The sequence below is a fragment of the Lynx canadensis genome, chromosome B3, assembly GCF_007474595.2.
Source record: "Lynx canadensis isolate LIC74 chromosome B3, mLynCan4.pri.v2, whole genome shotgun sequence".
NCBI classification, from domain to species: Eukaryota; Metazoa; Chordata; class Mammalia; order Carnivora; family Felidae; genus Lynx; species Lynx canadensis.
Genome location: NC_044308.2, coordinates 139,846,061 through 139,862,647, shown reverse-complemented (window position 1 = coordinate 139,862,647; position 16,587 = coordinate 139,846,061). Strand labels below are relative to the sequence as shown.

The window sequence follows — 16,587 nt, the reverse complement described above, 5'->3', positions numbered from 1 at the left end:
GGGGCAGAGAGAAAGGGACACAGAATGTGAAGCAGGCTCCCGGCTCTGAGCTGTCAGCACAGAGCCCGACGTGGGGCTTGAACTCACAAACTGTGAGATCATGACATGAGCTCAAGTCAGACACTCAACTGACTGAGCCACCCAGGCGCCCCTAATGTTTCTTTATGTTTGAGAGAGAGAGAGAGAGAGAGCATGAGTAGGTGAGGGGCAGAGAGAGAGCGGGACAGAAGATCTGAAGCAGGCTCTGTGCTGACAGAAAAGAGCCCGATGTGGGGATCAAACTCATGAACTGTGAGAGAGAGAGAGAGAGAGAGAGAGAGAGAGAGATTGAGAATGCACAAGCGGGGGAGAGGCAGAGAGGGAGACACAGAATCTGAAGCAGGCTCCAGCCTCTGAGCTGTCAGCACAGAGCCTGACGCGGGACTCGAACCCAAGAACTGTGAGATCATGAGCTGAGCGGAAGTCGGACGCTCAACTGACTGAGCCCCCCAGGCGCCCTGGGGATGTTTTACTTTCCACCGCGATGCACCCTGGGCGCTTTTGCGACAAAAACAGTGACGGAAATCCAACAGCAGTGGGGAGCCCCCACCTGCTGCAGAGACGAATCTGGTGGTCGTGGTGGCTGGGGGAGGAGGTTGTCAGATCCGTGACCTTAAGGGCCCGTCCCTTCCATTTGTCCCACCTGCCCCACGCACTCCATAGTAGATGGCCAGAAGGACATTCGCCAAAGGGGTTTGTAGGGAATGACAGCACCCGGGACGGGAGCATTTCGCTGGGAGCCTGCGGAGATGGCCGTGCTGGGAATGGGTTCCTGGGGCTCAGAGCTGGGACAGGGGCCACCACCCACCCAGGGGGGCCTGAGAAGGTGGGCAAAAGAACAGACTCCATCAAAGCTAGGAAACCACAATCCTACCTCGATGAGGGGGGTGTTGGCACAGCTGCTTTGTAATGCTCCCCTCTCCGCACCCAGCTTCTGATAGCTCTTTTCCTTCTTCTAAATCCGCAAGAGAAAAGGACTCAGGTCTACCTTCTGCTGTCTCCTCACGCCTCGTAAGAACCCAGCAAATACATGTTGAGTAAATGAGCGCAGGGACGAACTGCCAAGAAGCAGGAGGGGGCAGGGGGAGAGGGATCGGGCTGAGACCGGGACGAGGAACCAGAGCAGAGGTGTGGGGCCCGCGGCCGCCGTGGATGCCGGGGTCCCCGGCTCCCTGTGATCCGGGACGGGCTCCGTGTGGCCAAGCCGGCGGACGCCCCCGGGGGGCCCGGGGATGCCCCTGCTTCTGTGGGGCCTGCTCTCATCAGAAGGGAGGCGGGCAGGTCTGGAGGGAAGTGGACCTTCTTTAAGGGAGTGGCGCTGTGGCAGCCTCGTGTTTACTGGAAGCCGAGCAAAGTGACGCCGTCAGAACAGAGTGGAAATTAGAGAGAAGGGCCGGTTCGGAGTTGGAGGGGAGAGCAGCCCACAGCGGCGCAAGCCACTAATGCCTCTATTCAGATGCCATTAGTGGGTCTGGCAGTGGTGCTCACCATCGACTTCAGAGGACCAGGGCGTTAAGGGAGGCCGATGCTAATTTGCACATAAGGAAATGCTTTTTCTCGCCGTGGATGCCTCTGTTGTGGACAGAGGGAATTAGCAAGAACTTCGAAGTCGTGAAGGCAAACACATCAAAAGAGAAAGAGAGAGAGAGAGAAAGAAAAAAAGAAAGCAAGAAGAAAGAAAGAAAAGAAAAGAGAAAGAAAGCAAGCCTCTCTTTTCTTTCCCACTTTTGCTCCCTGTTGGCCTCTCTCCCTCTTCCTTCCTGCGTTCTTTCCTACCATTTCCCTGCCCTCTCTTTTTCCTTTTGCCCTTTCTCTTGTGAGAACCTTCCGACCGCGTGAGAGTAAATAAAATTGCCCCAGAATGGCTCCTGGCATGAATAATGCATCGATCACATTTCAATTGCAAATCCTTCTGGAGCAGGGAGCCCCCCCCCCCACGTCAGATTTAAGTGGGGTTCGGGGATCCAGAAAGCACTCACAAATGAAGGCCCGTCTTCAGAGAGCCAGGGTCTCCCTCCTGACATTCACCTGGAAGAGGCCGAGCCTGTGTGTCCCAGGGTCCCCTCTCCGGAGTCCCCAGCTGCTCGCATCCCAATTGGCTTACCTGTCAGCTCGGGTGGGTTACTGTCCCCAACCGTCTCACTGCTCATATGAGAAAGGGCTCTTCAGATGTACTTGGTTTGCTTCAGGGCTGAAACGATCAATCTCATGGGATTACCTTTATTATTATTTTTCTTTCTTGCTTGTACTCTTTGCCTTTGACTGGGAAGGTCTGTGATATTTTATTTATTTGGCAGACTAACCGGGCCTAGTGTCCCTTCAGAACTTGACACATGAAGGTATCTACCAAGCTGAGACGCCTACCTGGGTAATTGTTCCTCTTCAGGGATGGGCAGACTTTTTCCATAAAGGGCTATACAGTAAATACGTTTGGTTTTCCAGGCCAGAGGCCCCTCCTGCCTGAAGAAAACCAGCCATAGAGAACATACGAAGGGACGGGTTCCAATAAAGCATTATTGACGTAGATATTTTGTGGGCCAGGTTGGCCCAAGGGCCATGGTTTGCCAACCCGTGGTCCGTGGAGACTTTTTTTTTTTCTTGTTGTTGTTTTGATTAGAATTTCAGTTATTGAACATACAGTGCAATGTTAGTGATTCAACAATTCCATACAACACCCCGGGCTCATTCTGACAAGTGTCCTCCTTAATCCCCATCACCTATTTCATCCACCCCCTCCCCCACCTTCCCTCTGGTGACCATCAGTCTGTTCTCCATAATGAAGAGTCTGCTTTCTGGTTTGCCTCCGTCTCTCTTTTTTCCCCTTCGCTCGCTTGTTTCGTTTCTTAAATTTCACACATGAGTGAGATCATATGGTACTTGCCTTTCTCTCACGGACTTATTTTGCTTCGCATAATACACTCCAGCTCCCTCCGTGTCGTTGCAAATGGCAAGATTTCATTCTTTTTATGGCTGAGTAATACTCCATCGTGTGTGTGTGCGTGGTAGGAGTCACACAGCTCTGTCTATTCAGAGTCTGTGTTCTAACTCATCCAAGGGCTAGATGAATCCAGGCCTTGAACGTGAAAGGGATGTTCTAACCCTTTTCTGTCTCTACTAACATCAGAGTGCTTCGCCACAGGGCTCCAGGTGCCCGAGGACCCAGCGAGAGGGCCAAGGTCACTTTTGGCTCTCACCACCTATGACTGTGGGTCCTCAGCCTGAGCACCAGTGGTCCTGTGCCCCAAATCCAGCATCGTGATACTTTCCTCCTGTCCCTCCACCAACAACACAGGTGGACACCTTCACTTCACTCTCCTTTTTGTGTTTTTAAGTTTGTTTATTCTGAGAGACAGAGAGAGCAGAGGAGGGGCAGAGAGAGAGGGAGAGAGAGAAAATCCCAGGTGGGCTCCATGCTAAGAGCATGATGTGGGGCTCGAACTCATGAACCATGAGATCATGACCTGAGCCAAAACCAAGACTTGGACGCTTGACCCGACTGAGGCATCCAGGTGCCCCAGACTTCACCCAACTTTGAACTCAGTTCTGCGAGGCAGGGACGAGGCAAACCCCGATCATTGTACACAGTACCTGCATTTGACAAGTCCTCACCAAGTGACTCACTGATTGAATGAATAATGGCTGAGAAAGTGTTTTGAAAAAGTGTTATGAAAACATAAATTACGAAAAAACATAAATTAAAAAAAAAACCCTGTTTCTCTCTTTCCATTTCTTTTCTCTCTTTTTTTTTTTATTGTTCTTCATGTTTATGACAGATGCTGAGGACATTAGAGGAGAAAAACACCGTCCAGCTCCCTGCAAACCTGCCAGGAAGGTAGGTAGATGGACAGATAGAGACACAGGTTCAGTTCTGTGAAAAGGGATAATAGATTGTTCTATTGAAAACCACAGGGTGGGAGCCTGGGTGTCTCAACCCGTGAAGTGACTGACTTCAGCTCAGGTCAAGTCCAACTTCCGCTCAGGTCATGATCTCACAGTTCGTGAGTTCGAGCCCGGCTTCGGGCTCTGTGCTGACAGCCCGGAGCCTGGAGCCTGCTTCGGATTCTGTGTCTCCCCCTCTCTCTACCCCTCCCCTGCTCATGCTCTGTGTCTCTCTGTCTCTCAAGAGACTGATAGTTCTTTGTTGATGTTTAACCTCCGTCGGTGCTTTTTCCTTCAGAACTGGGACTGTTCTCTTTCTCACCTAGGTATCCACACTGGGCTGACCTCGTCCTCTGCATGCAATTCCCTGTGAGACCGTCATAGGATTACAGCTATCAGGTTGAAGCTGTTCCCCCAGGCCTGCATTATTGAAAGAAGACCATGTCACTAGGAGAAGAACACAGTGATACCCACATTCAAGTTCATCTTAGCATGATCCCACCACTAGATCATTAGATCACGATCCATGAGGGCAAGACCTCACTTGTTTGTACAGTGAACTAGTATTTTTTATACATGCATATTCGAAATCACATACACATGTATACGTGCTTTTATTCAGAGAGAGAAAAGATACACAGTTACACAGACACAGGAAAAAATGGATGTATGGATGTATGGAAAGATGGAAGGATGGATGGATGGATGGATGGATGGATGGAATTTATGAAAAGGCAAAGCCTTAGAAATTAGCTAATTATCCAAATCATCTAAGCTCACTATATTTCCTATTTTAATAACCTACGTTCCCTTTGGTTAAATGTGAATCTAAACATTAATTTTATACTCTCTCATATTTTAATTTGAGGAAAAAAATTAATTTACAAAAACTGAAGTGTTTGGAGAATTGTAATGTATAATATAGGCATAGTATAGATTTGTGGTTTTTTTAGCCTTGATCATTTGATTGCTATCTGAAAATGTCCAAGAAATTTATGATTATCACCAAGAATAAGCTGCTACTATTATAATTAATGTAATCTGGAGTTCATATAAATTAATTTTTTTTTTTTTTTTTTTTTTTTTTTTGCTTTACGTCTGTTCTGGTTGGTGGTTTGTCTTTTCTCTGTCAGGTTACTATTCACCTTTTCTATTATGCTGATGTTTTAACACTGGTTCAGACTGTACACTTGTAGAAAGAGTAAAAAAAAAAATCCTCTAGTGATAGTGAATTTTGAATATGAGGCTGAATTTTAAATTACCAAGTGCTCTGCCTGCTTGTCTTAGCACCAAATTCAGTTCCAGGTATTGGATACAATTCTCTCTGGAGTCTTCCCCAAACGGGCAAGAAGCGGTTTCAGATAAGTCATTATTGTTTGCATGGCCTAACTTCTATTTAATTGGAAAAATAGACTCAGGAAAGTTGTTCTCACTCATTACTCAGGGATGCCTTGTATTCCTGGGAAAAAGGTGTTCCGCGCAATTTGAAAAATGGTGCAGAAACTGAGCTCCGAAAGAGCATATGCGCTCTAGGACATGAATGGATTAAAAGCAAGGGAAGAATAAAAAGAAATGCTACAAAGGAAGAAGGGGGTTGCCAGGATCACCTGTGGAGTGTAGAAAGCACAAACAGGAGAAGAAACAGAGGCCAGATTACCCACTAACTGGCTGTGTGATTTGCGACACATCTCTGACCATCAGAAAGTCATCTTAGGACGGATGGATGGGAGGCTGGGAGGGAGATGGGGAGGAAGAGAGAGGGAAGGAGAGGGGAAGTAAGGGGGGAGGGAGGGGAAGAGGGAGAGAAGGAAAAGGGGAGGGAGGGGGAAGGACCTGGTCCCGGGAAGGGAGGAGGGAAGGTGGGTGGTGAGTGAAAGCTTAAGTAATTCAGGTAATCTACTTGGCTCAAAGTCCTATCTCTGCTTCCAGGTCCTATTGTAAACTCCGTAATCACATGCTAATATCCTACCAGCCATGGGAACCTATGGAATGTCCCATTTTCCCCGCCCCCTTCCAGAGCTCTGTTCTACTGACGTGTGGTTACAGTCACAGTCACATTCAATACACCTGCCTAGTCATCTCCACCCACTGAAACACCGCAGGCAGAAAACAGCTTTAATTTACTCTTTTTTTTTTTTTTTTTTAATTTGAGTGTAGTTGACACACGATGTTACATTCGTTTCAGGTGTACAACTTAGGGACTCAACAACTGTGTACATTATGCTACACTCACCACAAGGTTAGCCTCTTTGTCACCATGCAACATTATTGCAACACCATTGGCTGTATTCTCTATGGCGTGTCTTTTATTCCCATGACTCAGTCGTTCCATAATTGGGAGACTGTATCTCCTTCACCCCTACATCCGTTTGGTCTATCTCCCCACCACCCTCTCCTCTGGCAACCTTCAGTTTGATCTCTGTATCCATAGGTCTGATTCTGCTTTTTGTTTATTTATTCATTTTGTTCTGTTGTTTAGTTTCCACGTGGAAGTGGAATCATATGGTCTTTTTCTTTCTCTGCCCGACTTATTTCACTTAGTGTAATGCCCCCTAGGCCCATCCATGTTGTCCAAAAGGCAAGATCTCATCCTTTTACATGGTTGAGTAATATTTCATTTTATATATACCACTTCTTCCTTATCCATTCATTTATCAGTGGACACTAGGGTTGCTTCCGTATCTTGGCTATTAATAATGTCGCAATAAACATAGGAATGCATATGTCTTTTCAAATGGCAATGCGTGTCTCTTTCTGAATTACTCAATAGTGGGCTTAGTGGGTCGTATGATATTTGCAATTCACATTCTACAGACAACTGGACTGATCTGTCCATGGCTAAGGGAAGCTCATTTTATGAGTCAGACTGATCCTTTGTGCCCAAGCCCGTGCTCTGGCTACAGAATACATATTTTCTGAATGGTGTAAGGTTCTCGCGTGTCAAAGCCGGGAAAAGAATGGCAAAATAGACACGGTCTATAGATTGTTCACTAACTGTGAATTTTCATGAGTTTTCGAATTACAAAAGCACTATTTGACTATTATGGGAAAAAAAAAAAAACAACTTGGGCTTCAGAACAATAAAGAGACGAAAATACAAATCACCCATAATCTCACAAGTATGAGAACATACTATTTGTCCTTTAGAGTTCTCTATGTGTGCTTGTGTTTGTTTGCATTACAGAGACTGTACTGAATATCAACTTTTATGTGGGCTTTTTTTCACTCAGTTTTGTGTTGCAGACATTATTTTAAAACCCAGCTTTTTATGACCAACCGTCCACTGTGACTACAGAAGAATTTGCCATTCACCTGTCATTGTGGTTGAGGCTCTTACATTGCTGTCGCTGCTGATTTTATAAAAAAAAAAAAAAAAAAAAAAAAAAAACCGCTCCAGCGCTTGTCTTCTGGCAAACTCTGGTCTCCGTTTCTTTTCCCCGGAACACTTTCCTCCCTCCAACTCTATCTTCTCAGGGGCCTGTTTGAGAGTTTCCTCTTCAGGGAAGGGTTTCTCGGTCCTTCAAAATAACAACCAGTGGCTTTTTACATGACGGATCGGACACCTCCGTAGATGTCCCATCTACACCTCCGTAGATGTCCCTTAGTTCACGTGTACTGGATGTTTTGTTCCATGTGCGTTACTGTCTACCCAGCTACCCCGGTTCTCTCTAGGTGAACGTGGACGGTCTTTCCCTGGCCGCTTTCCGAGCTCAGCTACCGAGGAAAGATACCAGTGCTCGCCTGGTGACAATCATAGATGTAAATTGATACAATGTGGCGATCTACATGCAAAAGGCCTGGAATAGAAGCCGGCATACTGAAAGGTGTGGGTACAGCCTCAGTACCTAGCGTGGTGCCTGGCCCTTAGAGCTCGGGAATTATTCGTTGAATAAAACGGCTAGGGTTTAATTTTGTTAACATTAACATCATAAGGCCCTTTGCTCAATGGATATGCTAATAAAATTGTTATTTATAATGAGATTTTGCATCTACTATAGAGTGTTTATTTATAGATCTCACCTTCACATATAGTTTAGGATTTTATAAATCAAACCTTATTTTATCTAGAAGACTCTCATATCACTACAAAAAAAGACTTTAGAGACACTCTAATAATTGCCGTATGTTCAGGGAGAAAGGCTCTTTTCATCCTCCAAAAATGAAGTTAGTTAATTGAATGGTTATGATGGCTACAGAAGGGGTTTATAAAAGTCACAATTAAGAGGAGCCCACTGTAAGAAAAGGCAAAATGTATTTTCTTAGCCTCCCATAAGCTGCGTTTTCAATGCACAGATTTAAGAAAAGTCCCTTTCCAAATCCTCTTTTGTCCCACATGAAAGGGATGATGACTTTTACGCAGCCGACTTCGGGCTTTAAAAAAAAAAGGAGAGAGAAATAAAAGGAATGTTTACTGTAAGTAGAACATCATGGGCTTTGTTATAGCAGCTTCATGCCATACCCTTCCAGCTGTTTTGATTTAGCCCTCCACTTCCAATAAAACTTATGTTTGATTTCAAGGGGCAATCCATAATTAACTTTTCAACTGGTGGCAGTGGTTTCTTTCGGTGCCACCAACAGTGTGGAACTCGGCCTCACGAAAATAAAAGTAATGATGAGCGGCCTGGCGAGAACACTTTCGCTGCGCCCAGTGAGGGTTGCGCCCCGCAGAGTTTTCACAGGGACGGAGACCTTCTGGGGTTCGGCTTGACCCGCACAGGGAGAAGCAGGTCATGTGACAAAGGTGACTCTCAGATGTTCCCTCCTTTGTCAAGGATAGATGCTTGTGGGATACCAGATGGTGACAGAGAGGAGAGAGAGAGACAGAGACAGAGTGAGGCAGAGAGATACATGCACCCGTATCTCTATCTGTCCATCTACCCGCCTTCCTGGCAGGTTTGCAGGGAGCTGGACAGTGTTTTTCTCCTCTAATGTCCTCAGCATATGTCATAAACACAAAGAACAATTAAAAAAAAAGAAAAGAAATGGAAAGAGAGAAAGCAGGGTTTTTTTTTTTTTAAATTTATGTTTAGTGTGAAAGAGAGAGAGAGAATGAGCATGGGAGGGGCAGAGAGAGAGGGAGACACCGAAGCTGAAACAGGCTCCAGGCTCTGAGCTGTCAGCACAGAGCCCGACACGGGGCTCGAACCCATGAACCGTAGGATCATGACCTGAGCTGATGGCTGACGCTTAACCTACTAAGCCACCCAGGTGCCCCTAGAGAAGGCATGTTTTTCTCCAGAGTCTCCTGAGCGTGGAGGTAAAGAGAGAGGGAGGTTGAGACAGTAAGAAGGAGAAGTCAGAGCGAGAGAAAGAGTGGTGCGTCTTCTCCTTGGACACAAAGAGCCCATGCAGAGGCACCCTAGTGTTTGCCAGTGACACTGGGTGAGTGTGCTTTTCCCCACACTGTGGACCCTGACCACTTGTCTGGATGCCGAGATTGCCTGGATCTTCCCACGCACACATGGACCCTGGGACCCATGTTGCAGTCACTCTCCAGAGAAACTGGGCACCAGGAAGAACTCGGGGTTTAAGAGCTCCCCATGGGGAGCCAGAGTCTCTTTCTGGAAGTCGTTGCCCTCAGCAGGCAGGCCCTTAGGTAAGTCATGGCCAGGCAGCTGGGTGCAGCCTCTGAGCCATGGCAAACACTTCCCTGGTTGGTGATTGGGTGAGTGGGGACAGGTCCCACCCTGGCATCAGGCCAGCCTGGGTTTTAGCCCCCTCTTTGTGCTTTCCTGCCTCTGGCACTTGGAGCAACTCTCTGGACCCTCCTGTGCCCTCACCTCTCTGCCTGAGATAGGTTAGGTGGGGGAGAAATGAGGTTATGTTCACAGGACACCCAGAGTGCTCTCTGACACAGTGGGCATTTCTTACTTCCCATTAACATTGATCAGGTTTGTGAAACTTGGATCCCTGGGATCCCCAGCGCCCCAGTTTATTCCTGCCCTTTAATTTATGAATAAAGCGAGTCTTCATCTCATGAGGGAAATAGAAATCCCAGCTTTCTCCCCTCCTTACACTCCATCCGGAGCTCCCGGCCTACAGTGGCTTCCCTCCCTCCCTCCCTAGCCTTCCATCACCTCTGCTTCCTCTGGTCCAACTTACCTAAAATACATATCCAAGAAATACGAACACGGGGTTCAACCATATGCCAGCTGTGGAATCTTGGGCAACATATCTGTGCCTCAGGCTTGCTACTGGTGAATTGTGGATATGGATGGTGCCTATTTATTTATTTTTCTATTTTTTTAATTTTTTTCTTTTTTTTTTAAATTTTTTTTTTCAACGTTTTTTTATTTATTTTTGGGACAGAGAGAGACAGAGCATGAACAGGGGAGGGGCAGAGAGAGAGGGAGACACAGAATCGGAAACAGGCTCCAGGCTCCGAGCCATCAGCCCAGAGCCTGACGCGGGGCTCGAACTCACGGACCGCGAGATCGTGACCTGGCTGAAGTCGGACGCTTAACCGACTGCGCCACCCAGGCGCCCCTTTAATTTTTTTTCTTATTGTATTTTATTATTTTTCTTTCTTATTATTTATTTATTTTTCTATTGTAATTTTTTTTCTATTTTTTTCTATTTTTTTTTCTATTGTAATGATATTTTCTTTTCTGTTACTTCTGTAAGTTCCTTAGCAAGAAGCACGTGCCACGTGCACATTCAACAAGTATCGATACCCTCGCTGCACTCTGTTGTGTGTACCCACATAAAATTGCACACAAAAGGGCGAAACATTCACATGTCTGAGTCACTTCTGTGTTACAGTAGTTGGTGCTGGCACACAGCGGGTCACTAGTGTGACCCAGGCAGTGCTACTGCTTTGCTCGATGGAGAATCCATTTTCCACTATAGCTCCAAGCGAGAGATGCTCCTTCCGTTTCAGAGGGGCTAATACTGCCCTTCCAGTTACCCTGCCACCTCAAGACAATGGTGCCACCACAGCCACGTGGGTGCTGAGTTTCTCCTAGGACCTTTGTTCTCAACACGCCAAGCAGAGGGCTGGCCGTTTGCAGAGGGTAAAGGAGGAACGTGAGGCTGTATGTAGAAATTCGCTTTATTAACGCCTTCCTTTTAGCCAAGTGTTGAGTAGAGAATGTGGCTTAATACAAATGGAGGCAGTGAAGCAAGAGTGCCCTTTTTAGTCCAGCTAAAGGGGACAGGTAAGGGGACAGGTAAGTCCAGGTAAGGGGACAGGACAGACCAGAAGACAATGGAGAAGGCAGAGTGGCTCAGCACGGACACAAATCCCTGGCAGCCTATGTAATTTTAGGAGAGGAAATGGAGAGTGACATTGAACTCGTGATGTATCAGCACATTGAGAAACCACACGAAATCCTCATAAGGAGAGCATATGTCACTCCCCGCACCTTCTTCTGTTGTCTCCACAGAGTACCAGGTGAGGAAGTCCCTCCTGACCGTGTGACACACAGCTCGCTGGGCCGGGCAACTTCAACATGACTGTATCAGGGTGTTTTCACCAGAAAATAATAGGAAGCCCACCTCCACTGGACCAGGTGATCTATTGCATCACTCCCCAAGGAGCCCAGTGGGAGAGAAGCTTCAGGTAAATCAACCCAGTGGAAGAACCAAGGATGCAGGTTGCTTCTGTTATCCTATGTAGGATGCCCCAGGCCAGTCTCCCTCCAGGTTTAACGTACCTGCTTCAAAGCCCGCCTCACACGCAGACCCAACACTGAGGGATGGGCTAGTGTCGTGGATCTGCTAGAACACAGGACCATCCATGGGGTAGTTTAGAAGAGCAGACATTTATGGCCTCATAGTTCTAGGAGCTATAGCCCCCCTGAAACCTGTAGCAAAGAACCCCCCCCCTCGCCTCTTCTCCTTTCTGGGGTTGGCCAACAGTCTTGGGCATTCTTTGGCTTACAGCTGCCTCACTCCAGCCGACCCCCGTCACCACACGGCTATCTGGTCACTATGCATCTCTGTCTTTCACGGCCGTCTCCTCTCAGGGTCTCTCCTCCTCTCTTAATGCGAGCACCAGAAATATCGGATTAGATGTCCCCCCTACTCCAGAATGACCTCATCTTAACTTAATGAATGACATCTGCAAAATGGCACTATTTCCAAATAAGGCAACACACTGAGGTACTGGGAGTCAGCACGCCAATGTATTGTTTTGAGGACACAATTCAACCCATAGCAAGGGGTATCTCCTCTCTGTGTCACTTTTAAGAAGAGAGGAGATATTTCTTAGAAATAACAAATACTGGGGCGCCTGGGTGGCTCAGTTGGTTAAGCGTCCGACATGAAGTCGGCTCGGGTCACAATCTTGCAGTTCATGAGTTCAAGCCCCACATCAAGCTCTGCACTGGCAGCATAGAGCCTGCTTGGGATTCTCTCCCCCACCCCACCCAATTTTGCTGAGGTATAATTGACAAATAAAATTGTGTATATTTAAAGTGAACACTAAACGATTTGATAGGCGTATACACTGTGAAATGATTACCGCAATCGAGTTAATTAACTAGCCGTCTCTTCACACAGTTATTGTGTGTGTGTGTGTGTGTGTGTGTGTGTGTGAAGGCTTAAGATGTACTCTCTCAGAAAATCTCAAATATACGATAAGAGTATCATTAACTATAATTATCAAGGTGCATATCAGATGCCCAGAATTTATTCATCTTGCAAATGGAAGATTACAAGATGACCAACATCTACTCGTTCTTCCCCACCCCCAGGTCTTGGCAACAGCTATTCTACTCTGTTTCTATGAGTTCAAATTATTCTTTTTTCTTTCTTTCCTTCTTTTTTCAATTTCACATTTAAGTGAGATCATACAATATTTGTTTTTTTTTTTTCCTGTCTGGATTATTTCACTTGGCTTGATGCCTTCCAGTTTTTTCCATGTTGTCACAAATGGCAGACTCTCCTTTTTTATGGCTGAGTAATATTCCATCACGCACACATGCGTGTGTGCGTGCACACACACACACACACACACACACACGTCTTCCTTATCCTTCTGTGCAGCAAACATGAATGAGGATTATTTGTTACTCGGCATGCCGTAGGGTGAGGTGCCATCATCTTTTGTCTGGTCCCCCTGCGAGAGCCCAACCTACTTTCCTTTTCTCCCCTTGAACAAGAACACATTCTCCAGAAAGAAGTCCAAGATTCTCAGTGCCCTTCACATCTCCGTGATCTGGACCATTAAGGACTCTAATGACCACTGTTTTTCAGTCTTTGGTGAGAAACGCAGTGCTTCACCTCCCAACATGAGGCCCCTTAGCACTCCAAGGCTTAACTCCAACGCACCTCCTTGTGATGAATTCAAGATGGCTCCTCCTTGGGGCGCCTGGGTGGCGCAGTCGGTTAAGCGTCCGACTTCAGCCAGGTCACGATCTCGCGGTCCGTGAGTTCGAGCCCCGCGTCGGGCTCTGGGCTGATGGCTCAGAGCCTGGAGCCTGCTTCCGATTCTGTGTCTCCCTCTCTCTCTGCCCCTCCCCCATTCATGCTCTGTCTCTCTCTGTCCCAAAAATAAATAAACGTTGAAAAAAAAAAAAAAGATGGCTCCTCCTTCCTCTGTGCTCCTTCTTTCTGTCCTTTAGTGGCTTGGGCAGGACCCTTTGTTATATTTCTCAGACTATCTCATTCAGCTCACCCCTCGGGGCCCAGTTCACATTTCTCTTATTTTAGAAGTGTCAGCATTGTGAGATAATTTCTCGGACTTTCTTAGACAGAGGGAATCATTTCCTATTCTTGGCTTTTCCCAGTCACTGTTCCTTCATCTACGACAACTCCCAGCATTGACGCTTACACTGATAATATATATGTGTACATCTATTTCTCATGTTACGTCGGAGCACCTTTGGGGGACGCCTACCTATTTATCTTGACAGTTGATTGCCCACATGCCAGCAGCAGGAACAGGGGATCTTGGGAAACAGGTCACTGTCAAGTGCTGTGCTATGTGCCCAAATAGAGCCCTGAGAAACTTGCGCAAGACAGAGAGGAAGCCAAGAAGGGTGGTTAGCTATACGTGCTGGAGAAATGTCACCGAAGCTTGGAAGCCTGGATTTCACACCCACCGCCTTATTTAACCCTTATGGGACTCTTGTGTGGTAAATGTCCCTTTGGTAAATTAAGAAGTCGAGACTCGGGGAAGATAAAGACATTCTCCAAGATCCCAGAGCTGGTGTGTGACCGAACCATGGGTCAAACCCAGTTATCCAGCTCTTAACCCATTGCTGCAACAGGCATGCTTACGACACAGCAGGGCTGGATGCTTTCTCCTTGTCTACATTCCTGGAATTTTGCTCAATGTTTGCAGGTCTGTAGAACACAGCTGGGAACAAGGCTAGGTATTAAATAGCAAGCACACAGCAAAGCTTAGATTGCTGGCTGCCCACATGGGCTGGCTAGAAATCCAGTGGTGTATGGAAATTAGACACACACAGAAGGTTCCTGCAGTGTGTCCAGAGATTATTCAAGCAGTTGTTTTCTGGAATCATCCCCAGGGCTGTACGTTAGCTGTTGTGGGTGAGATTTTTCTTCCCCAAAGTCTTGGCTCACCATGAACAGAGTGTCAGAGAGGTGACTGGGGTGTGCAAACCCCATATCACCATTTCCTAATTCTTATCCTCAAAAATACTGGAGACTTCTTTTGCACCTCCATCCCTAGTGAATGCTGCTATGGCCCAGTCCCCTTCTCCTCTCGGGGCCTGAGTTTGGAAATCTGCTTGTGGCCATAGCATGCCTAAGCTGCGTCACCCAAGGCAGCCTCCTAGAGAAAAAAAGAAGGGCACGGCGACAGGTAGCACGCGTGTGGACCAGACTGCAGTGGCTTTGAGGCTCCGCTATGAGGCCAAGCTAGTGAGCCCCTTTAGTTTTCAATTAGCAATAATCGCGCCTCGGATAAACCTCATTGGCTACGATACTGCCACTGCGCAAAGCTTAGTGAGCCCCTTTAAAGATCAATTTTCTCATCCATAAAAAGGGGTGATATCTGTTATGGGATTGTTAGATGAATCACATGAGGAATTGTCCCTACAGGCCAGGGCTCTTGACCAACGCGAGCTTGGTGTGTGGGACTGTGGTCAGTAAATGGTAATTTTTACAAATAATTGTGTATAAAACACTCAGAATTTCCAACACATAATACATATTTGATAATTATTAGTTATTTTTCAATAACAAATACGATAAGCACCTGATTACATGAGTACTAAAATAGAAACGGAAGCAATCTTTCAAGATTCCAGGAGGAGAGGGCGGGAAGGTGAAGCCTCCCAGGGTCCCAGCTGGGTCCTAAAGACTCAAGGCTGGTGACCCATAAAATCTAAAATCAATGACCATGGGTTTGGTGATGAATGCCAGCCACCACTGCCCCTGCAGCTGACGGTGACCCCAACTTTTAAACTTCAGCAACAAGACAGACCCACAGCTGCGTGCAACTGTGCGTAGAGAGCGTGCACAATCCTGGGTGTCACCTCAGATATCTAGCCTGGCCGGCCGGACAAAAATTTCCTGAGCAATAAAATATCCCAGGCTCAGAGGATGCAGACCCCACACCTGACGCGGACCTGGAATTCCTGCTTGACTTCAGACACATTGGTGAGCTCAGGAGACAATGGCCAAGTATGTTTCCTTTTCCTTTGCTAGGTTCTGCCACCCCAAAAACAAGTCAATTTCACTGTCTATCTACCAGTCACATGGAACCTACAAGAAAAGCTACATTCTTGCCCTTCTCTTGACAAATCCTGACTCTGCCCTTGGACCCAGGTTTCACCGGTATCGTTATGATCGCTGACGTTGCCTTTCAAAGATGGAAGGGCCTGGGTGGCTTAGTCAGTTGAGTGTCTGACTCTTAATTTTGGCTCAGGTCTTGGTCCCAGGGCTGCGGGACCCATCCCTGCATCAGGCTCTGCATGGGGAGTAGAGACTTCTTGAGATTCTCTTTCTCTCTCTCTCTGCCCCTCTCCCGCTCTCACTCTTTCTCAAATAAAAAGAAAAGGAAAGAAAAATGAAAGCACGTATTGGATTGAAGGGAGCTTGAAATTAGTGACTTTAATGAAACTAATAGAAAGGTAACCACAATTTTGGAAAGGCCTACTGAAAAATACTTGGGGGCAGGTGGGTCAGGTTAGAAAGCTTCTGAGCGTGTGTATCCTACAAGATGTCTCCATTCTTGTCCCTTGAGAAGAGGCCATTTTGGCTGACTTTTCTCTCTGCTGGCACTCCCACTGCTGGGGACACAGGTCAAAGGTGGACCCTGGTCCTCATGTACCCACTCCTCTCAGATCCTTCTCCTTGTCCTTACTCGCAGCCTTGGTGCACCTGCCGGATGGCCACCATCTTCTCAGATGTTAAGGGAGAGTGGAGAGGTCCTTGTCCCTATCCCTGTGAGGCCCTCCCAGTGTCCCCACACAGAGCAAGTTGCCCCCCATCCTGTACCTGAGGCTTTCCCTGCATACTTCTATTGTGCAATTGACACAACGGGCTCCCCCTGCCCTTCACCAGACTGACCCATCCATTTTGCTTGGAATGCCGCAGCAAAGTCCCTCACACTGGGTGGCTTTGAACAACAGGAATTTATTCTTGCAGATCTGGAGGCCGGAAGTTTGACGTCCAGGTGTGGGCAGGGTGGATTCCTTCTGAGGCTGGCGGAGGAGAATCTGCTCCTGCCCCTCCCTAACTTCTGGGGGGTTCTGG

General features: G+C 47.1%; 1 pseudogene; it reads right to left on the bottom strand.

Moving 5' to 3' along the window:
* Positions 1-14,742: 14,742 nt before the first annotated feature.
* LOC115517294 lies at positions 14,743-14,830 on the bottom strand (annotated as a pseudogene).
* Positions 14,831-16,587: the final 1,757 nt, after the last annotated feature.